Source organism: Hyperoodon ampullatus, assembly GCF_949752795.1.
Source record: "Hyperoodon ampullatus genome assembly, chromosome: 6".
In the NCBI taxonomy this organism is placed as follows: Eukaryota; Metazoa; Chordata; class Mammalia; order Artiodactyla; family Ziphiidae; genus Hyperoodon; species Hyperoodon ampullatus.
Genome location: NC_136919.1, coordinates 120,497,667 through 120,506,951, shown reverse-complemented (window position 1 = coordinate 120,506,951; position 9,285 = coordinate 120,497,667).

Here is a 9,285-nt window from a genome sequence, read left to right as displayed (position 1 = left end):
TTTCACTGGTCAATTCTACCAAACATTTAAGAAAGAATTAATACCAATTCTTCACAAACTCTCCCAAAAAATACAACAGAATACTTTCAACTCATTCTGTGAGGCTAGCATTACCCTGATACCAAAATCAAACAAAGACATCACAAGAAAAGAAAACTACAGACGAAATTCCTTTGTGAATATCAATGCAAAAATGCACCCTCAACAAAATGCTAGCAAACCAAATCTAGCAACATATAAAAAGAATTACACACCATGACCAGGTAGGATTTATCTGAGGAATGCAAGGTTGGTTTAACACCTGGAAGTCAATTAATGTAATACACAATGTCAATAGAATAAAAAACAAAACCCACACGATTATTTCAATAGATGCAGAAAAAGTTTTTGACAAGACCCAACACCCTTTCTTTTCTTTCTTTTTTTTAATAAATGTATTTATTTTATTTTATTTATTTTATTTTTGGCTGTGTTGGGTCTTTGTTGCTGCGTGCAGGCTTTTCTCTGGTTGCAGCAAGCAGGGGCTACTCTTCATTGCAGTGCACAGGCTTCTCATTGCAGTGGCTTCTCTTGTGGAGCACGGGCTATATGCATGTGGGCTTCAGTAGTTGTGGCTCACGGGCTCTAGAGTGCAGGCTCAGTAGTTGTGGTGCACGGGCTTAGTTGCTCCGCGGCATGTGGGATCTTCCTGGACCAGTGCTCAAACCCATGTCCCCTGCATTAGCAGGTAGATTCTTAACCACTGTGCCACCAGGGAAGCCCCAACACCCTTTCTTGGTTAAAAAAAACCCACGAAAACAAACAAACAAACGAAAACAAACAAACAAACAAAACCACTCAACAAACTACACAAAGAAACTTCCTCAACCTGATAAATGGCATCTGTGAAAAACCCACAGCTAACATCATACTTAATGGCTCCAACAGATCAGGAATAATATAAAGTGCTCTTGCCACTTCTATTCAACATTGTTCAATGAAAGGTTCTAGTAAGGCAATTGGGCAATAAAAAAAAATAAAATCATCCAGATTAGAAAGGAAGAAATAAAATTACACCTATTTATACTTGACATAATCTCATATAGAGAAAATCCTAGAGAATTCACACACACACACACACACACACACACACACACACAACCCCACAACTATTAGAACTAATAAACAAGTTCACCAGGATTGTAGGATATAAGATCAAACACACAAAAATCTTTTGTATTTATATATGCTTGCCATGAACAATCTGAAAATAAAATAAACAATTCCATTTACGATAGCATCAAAAAAATACTTAGGAATAAATTGAACAAAAGAAGTATAAAATTTATATTCTGAAAGCTGTAAAACATCGTTGAAATAAATTTTTAAAGATCTAAACAAATAGAAAGAATCTCATGTTCATGGATTGAGAACTTTAATACTGTTAAAAAGGCAACATTCCCCAAAGTGATCAGGTTCAACGTAATCCCTATTGAAATCCCAGCTGGCTTCTTTGTAGAAATTGCCAATCTGGTTATAAAATTTATATGCAAATGCAAGGGACTCAGAATAATGAAAGCAATCTTGAAAAAGAAGAACAAAGTTGGAGGGTTCACACTTCCTAAATTCAAATGTTACTGCCAAGCAATTGTTATCAAGATAGTGTGATATTGGCACAAGGATAGATATACACATCAATGGAGTAGAACTGAGAGTCCAAAACTAAACTTATATGTCTAAGGTGAATTGATTTTCAACAAGGGTGCCAAGACCATTCAGTGGGGAAAAGTATACATTTATTTATTTATTTATGGCCACACACGGCATGTGGGATCTTAATTCCCTGACCAGGGATCGAACCTGCACCCCCTGCATTGGAAGCGTGGAATTTTAACCACTGGACCACCAGGGAAGTGCCCAAGAATATTCTTTTAAACAAACAGTGCTAGAACAACTGGATAGACAAATGCAAAAGAATGAAGTTGGACCCTTACCTCACACCATATACAAAAATTAACTCAAAATGAATCACAGACCTGAATGGAAAAAACTAAAATTATAAAACCCTTAGGGGCTTCCCTGGTGGCACAGTGGTTGAGAGTCCGCCTGCTGAGGCAGGGGACACGGGTTCGTGCCCTGGACTGGGAAGATCCCACATGCCGCAGAGTGGCTAGGCCCGTGAGCCATGGCCGCTGAGCCTGCGTGTCCAGAGCCTGTGCCCCGCAACGGGAGAGGCCACAACAGTGAGAGGCCCGCGTACAAAAAAAAAAAAAAAAAAAAAAACAACCCTTAGAAGAAAATATAGAAGCAGAACTTCATGATGTTGGATCTGGAAATGGATTCTTAGATATGACATGAAGAACATGAGCAACAACAATGAAATATAGATAAATTATGAGGCAGGAGATAGATGGGCCCCAGGCCAAACAGCTGGAGTTTGTCCCCTGTGGACAGAAACTCCATAACAACAGGATAATTGAGAGAGGAGGCTGGGCCTTGCCCAGATAAAAGATAAGAGACCACATATTTCTTATTCTCAAAATCAAGAAGACCTTTCTGTCTATAAAGGTCCTTGGAGGTCAAAAGGGGAGTCATGTCAAGCTACCCATAGGCCTCTCCGCTGGAATCCACGTTGGGTGAGAGATGCATGTGCACACATGGGAAGGTCCTGAAATATACCAAATACAGACTCAGAACCTGTCAAATCAAAATGATCGGCCAAAGGAAACCTGGAAGAAATTCCCATATAAGTGATTTAAACTACCACAAGGGCACAACTCTCTGAGTCCACCCGTGTATCTATCCACACATACTGTACTCTTTTTCCTCCTAATAAACACTTTACTTGTTTCACTACTTTCCATCTTTGTGGGAATTCTTTTCTGCAAAGCTGAAGGCCCAGGGCCTTGTCACTGGCCAGTGGTCTAGTGGCTAGGATTCAGTGCTTTCACCGCCGCGGCCCAACCTCAATCTCTGGCCGGGAACCAAAACCCTGCTTCAAGCCACTGCAGGCTGAGGCCACCCGAGATCAATTGGACCTCATCAGAATTAAATACTTTTGTGCTATAAGCGACACTATCAAGAAATTTAACAGACAAGCCACAGAATGGAAGAAAATATTAGCAAACCATGTTGATAAGGGATTATATGTAGAATATATTTTTTTAAACCTTTTACCAATAAAGAATAAAAAGACAATCCAATTTAAAATGATCAAGGATCTGAAAAATATCACTTCTCCGAAGAAGACACAGAAATGGCCAAGAAACACATAAAAATATGCTTGAAATCAGATAAATGTAAATCAAAACCACAATGAGATAATACTTAAGATGGCTAGAGTCAAAAAGTCAGATAATAAGTGTGAGGATATAGAGAAATTAGAATCTTCCTACGTTTCTGGTTGGAATGTAAAATGGTACAACCACTTTGGAAAACATCCTGGCAGTTCCTCAGAAAGCTAAACACAGAGTTACCATTTGACCCTACAATCCACTCCTACAGAAATGAAAACATATATCCACACAAAAACTTGTATAAGAGTGTTTATAGCAGCAATATTCATACTAGCCAAAAAGGTGGAAACCCAAATGTTCATCAACTAATGAATGGGTAAACAAAATGTGGTACATCCATATGTCGACTGAAAAGAAAATGCACAACCTAAAAGTTGAGAATTATGTTTTATTTGGCGGACTTTCTGAGGACTCAAGCCCAAGAGGCAGCCTCTCCTATGGCTCTGAGGGACTGTTCCAAAGAAGTAAGGGGGGAGCCAGGACATATAGGGGTTTTTGCAACAAAAACCAGGTGGTCCGAACATCAAAAGATTACAGTTAATTAAAGAAAACCAGACATCCCAAGTTAATGTATTGTATGGGAAGATGCAAGAGTCTGGGCTCACTGAAACCATTCCTTTGATCTGCACCTTAACTATCTAGGGCAAGTCTCCTGTTCTTTCTCACCCTGAGTCCCCTCAGGGCTCACCGTAGCTGGCAGCTTTAGTGGCTGATGGCTTGATGGCTGCAACATCTTTTGTTTGCTGATATGGCAGGCGCATTCTTAGTCCACATGTAGGGTAGGATAGGATATTGTTTAGCCATAAAAAGGAGTGAAGTACTGATACATGCTACAGCATGGATAAACCTTCAAAACACCATACTAAGTGAAAGAAGCCAGTCACAAAAGACCACATATTATGTGATTCCATTTATAATTTGCAAGCAGCTTTTGGCAGGAAAAAGCTTTTGGCAGGAAAGAGGTCTCTGCAGGAGACACCCCTTTGTCTTGTCACTAATCTTAAACCAGACACCCCCATGCCCTACTCATCTCTGGCCCTAGCACAGCTTTCAAATCTGTTGATTACACAATACTTCGTCTAACTTGTTGGTTATCTCCGTAGATCAAAGAAGTAGAAATGAAGAATAAGTATGTAACAGATGACCAGATCTCTTCTCTAGCTTCCCATTCAGTAATCTCGCAGAGAAACTGTGTGAACAAGACAGCATCTAAAGAAATATCATGAGGAGTCGACAACCTGCACTGAAGCCTGCACACAGCGGGGGATGAAGAGGACTCTGACCCCCTATCTCAATGATTCACTGAGATTACTTCTCTATTTCCCTTTAAAAGCTTTCATGGCTGAGCAGAATCTTGAGAGGTGGTTTGGGGGGATGTTGAGTCCACCATCTCCCCAGATTGCCAGCATTCTCATTAAAAGCACCTTTCCTTTCTACCAACATCTGTGAGTATTGATTTTGTAAGCGGCAAGCAGCGGGACCCGATTCGGTAACAAAATGTCCAGAATAGAGAAATCTATAGAGACAGAAAATAATTTTGGTGGTTGCTTAGAGCCGGGGGTATAGGAGGACTTGGAGGCAATCGCTAAAGGATGTGGAATTTCTTTTTTGAGGTGGTAAAAATGTTCTAAAATCGATCATGGTGATGGCTGCACAACTCTGTGAATATACTAAAACCCAGCGAACCGTACAGTTTAAATGAGTGATTTGTGTGGCATGTGAATTATATCTCAACAAAACTCTTATGAGAAGAGGGAGAGAGAGGGAAAAGCTTCTGGTAAGGGCAGAGAAGCAAATTGACGTAGGGTTAATGCTTAATCTGCATTAAGCCATGTTTCAGCAAATATGGTCTAAACCTGCATGTCCGGTAGAAATTTCAGAGATGATGGAAATATTCTGTGCTCTCCACTACCCACACATGACTACTGAGCAACTGAAATGTGTCTAGAGAGACTAAGGAACCGAATTTTCAAATCTGTATATGTTGGCACGATGGGTTGTTCTGTTCTAAGGAAACAAATCTCTCACCAAAGAAACTCCTGATTTTTACATGATCATACATTATGCGAAAGATTCTTACAACTAATCAGAAAAATGGAACCAGTGTACCAGTTAGCCCATACAGAAGGCCATGGCCTTCATAGGGATAACTTCATAAGACCAAAGTAATTGAATTCCAAGAGGCATTTAAATTTAAAGGTGTGAAAATGCCCAAAGTCCAGAAGGTGCCTTAAGTCACATCAGGAACTACTGTTCCACCTAGAGTTACTCCCATCCCCCCTTTCCATGCCTCCTGCTATGGACTAAATGTGTCACCCAAATTCCCATGTTGTGTTCTAATGCCCAGTGTGATGGTATTAGAAGGTGGGCCTTTGGAAGGTGATAAGGTCGTGAGGGTGAAGCCTTCAAAAATGGGATTCGTGCCCTTATAAAAGAGACCTCAGGGTTTCCCTGGTGGCACAGTGGTTGGGAGTCCACCTGCCGATGCGGGGGACGTGGGTTCGTGCCCCGGTCTGGGAGGATCCCACATGCCGTGGAGCGGCTGGGCCCGTGAGTTGTGGCCGCTGGGCCTGCGCGTCCGGAGCCTGTGCTCCACAGCGGGAGAGGCCACAACAGTGAGAGGCCCGCGTACCGCAAAAAAATAAAAAAATAAAAGAGACCCCAGAGAGCACCCAAGTTTCTTCCACCACATGAGGTCACAGCAAAAAGGCACCGGCCATGAACCAGAAGGAGGGCCCTCACCTGACCAGGTTGCCACCCTGATCTTGGACTTCCAGCTTCCAGAAATATGCGCAATAAGTGTCTGTTGTTTATAAGCCACCCAGTCTGTGGTACCTTGTTATAGCAGCCCGAACGGACTAAGATACCACACAAAGGAAATTCCCCTCACCAACCTCTATAACTGTGACAGGAAATCAGGCTCTGATCCAACAACACCCTTTCTCAAAAATCTCTTACACAGATGGGTCTCTGCTGTCAACTAACACATACCCGCTGGAAGCCCACCTTTAGTGAAAGAACAAGTTGTAATATATAAGCCTTGGTCATGAGCAGAGCTGGGAGCTATTTTAAAATCTAATTAAGAGCCCTTAAATTTTTTTAAAAAGTTTGTAGTAAATTTATAAAACCTACAATACTAGCCAATCCATGCTGTACCAGATGTGTGAACAAATTCCAAATTACACCCCTAATACAGCTCCCAGAATTGTTCAGAAATACACGTGGGAATCACCTGGATAGCCTGTCTCCCCAGAGCCTTAGCAAGTGCAGTTGGAAAGTCTTTCAAATTCAATACAGCTCCTATTTTGATGGTTTCTGGGAGTTACAAAGAACATAAATAAACAGATAAAGACTCTCAAAGACTCCCCAAAGAGCAAAAACGTTTAAGAAATTATGTCAAAACACCTAATGCTTTAAACATGCTGGCCCTTTAAGAAAGACTCTTCAGCCATGAAAAATAAAATGTGCAATTTCCAGGAGAGAGTCAAGCTGCAAATTATGTACTGTAACCACCTATATGTGTATTTCAAATAGTTTAAAGAAATCGGTCTTCTAGAAACTGAAGCATCCAATAGTTTCCTTTTTGGAAAGGGAAATCTCCAATAAGAAGACTTAAAAAGTTAACATAGTTATTAAAACATGGATCAAAAGGTATATTTTTTCAAAGCAATGTGAATATACTTAACATCTATAGCTGTACACTTAAAAATCGTTAACATGGTTTTTAAAAGGGTATATATTACCCTAACTAGTAAAAATTTAAAAATAATGTCTAAATAAGTAATTAATAAAAGTGTAAAAAATATTCCTGTTGGGCTTCCCTGGTGGCGCAGTGGTTGAGAGTCTGCCTGCTGATGCAGGGGACGCGGGTTTGTGCCCCGGTCCGGGAAGATCCCACATGCCGCGGAGCGGCTGGGACCGTGAGCGGCTGGGCCCGTGAGTCATGGCCGCTGAGCCTGCGCGTCCGGAGCCTGTGCTCCGCAACGGGAGAGGCCACAGTAGCGAGAGGCCCGCGTACCGCCAAAAAAAAAAAAAAAAAAAATTCCTGTTTTCTAATATTAAACCATGTCTCTCTAAAACATGTGTTTGGATCAGAAAAGTAAAAATGCCAGATTAGTTTAATAACATAGCAGTTCCTGTTGATAAATTACAAGGAATAAATAAATGCAAATCAGCATTTGGTCAACAATTACTCATCAGATAATGATTCCACAAACTCCTTTCTGTGTTCACATTTTAAGTAAAATAAGAGTTTTAACATTACTTAGTAAAAATAAGTAAGATAAGAAGATTATATAAAAATCTACATTTCAAGCCCAGAGATAAACCCACGCACATATGGTCACCTTATCTTTGATAAAGGAGGCAGGAATGTACAGTGGAGAAAGGACAGCCTCTTCAATAAGTGTTGCTGGGAAAACTGGACAGGGACATGTAAAAGTATGAGATTAGATCACTCCCTAACACCATACACAAAAATAAGCTCAAAATGGATTAAAGACTTTAATGTAAGGCCAGAAACTATCAAACTCTTAGAGGAAAACATAGGCAGAACACTCTATGACATCAATCACAGCAAGATCCTTTTGGACCCACCTCCTAGAGAAATGGAAATAAAAACAAAGATAAACAAATGGGACCTAATGAAACTTAAAAGCTTTTGCACAGCAAAGGAAACCATAAACAAGACCAAACGACAACCCTAAGAGTGGGAGAAAATATTTGCCAATTAAGCAACTAACACAGGATTAATCTCCAAAATTTATAAGCAGCTCATGCAGCTCAATAACAAAAAAACAAACAACCCAATCCAAAAATGGGCAGAAGACCTAAATAGACATTTCTCCGAAGAAGATATACAGACTGCCAACAAACACATGAAAGGATGCTCAACATCACTAATCATTAGGGAAATGCAAATCAAAACTACAATGAGATATCATCTCACACCAGTCAGAATGCCCATCATCAAAAAATCTAGAAACAGTAAATCCTGGAGAGGGTGTGGAGAAAAGGGAACACTCTTGCACTGTTGATCCTCCACTATGGAGAACAGTTGGAGATTCCTTAAAAAACTACAAATAGAACTACCATATGACCCAGCAATCCCACTACTGGGCATATACCCTGAGAAAACCATAATTCAAAAAGAGTCATGTACCAAAATGTTCATTGCAGCTCTATTTACAATAGCCTGGAGATGGAAACAACCTAAGTGTCCATCATCCGATGAATGGATAAAGAAGATGTGGCACATATATACAATGGAATATTACTCAGCCATAAAAAGAAATGAAATTGAGCTATTTGTAATGAGGTGGATAGACCTAGAGTCTGTCATACAGAGTGAAGTAAGTCAGAAAGAGAAACACAAATACCGTATGCTAACACATTTATATGGAATTTAAGAAAAAAATGTCATGAAGAACCTCAGGGTAAAACAGGAATAAAGACACAGACCTACTTGAGAATGGACTTGAGGATATGGGGAGGGCGAAGGGTAAGCTGTGACAAAGCGAGAGAGTGGCATGGACATATATACACTACCAAACGTAAAATAGATAGCTAGTGGGAAGCAGCCGCATGGCACAGGGAGCTCAGCTCAGTGCTTTGTGACTGCCTGGAGGGGTGGGATAGGGAGGGTGGGAGGGAGGGAGACGCAAGAGGGAAGAGATATGGGAACAGATGTATATGTATAACTGATTCACTTTGTTATAAAGCAGAAACTAACACACCATTGTGAAGCAATTATACTCCAATAAAGTTGTAAAAAAAAATCTACATTTCAAGTTCACTTAGTACTCCTAATCAATTATGAATTTTCATTTTAAAAAGTTATACATCTTCTCTCTGATTTTATCACGGTGTGCAATATAATTTAAAGATAACAGTTTATGCAAGACTTTGAAATTATTATCCTACCACAAGCTTAACTAAATAGAATATCCTTAATTCCTTACAGTTATCAGGTTATCATTACTTACGTGAAATATTTGAGACTGTAAATATA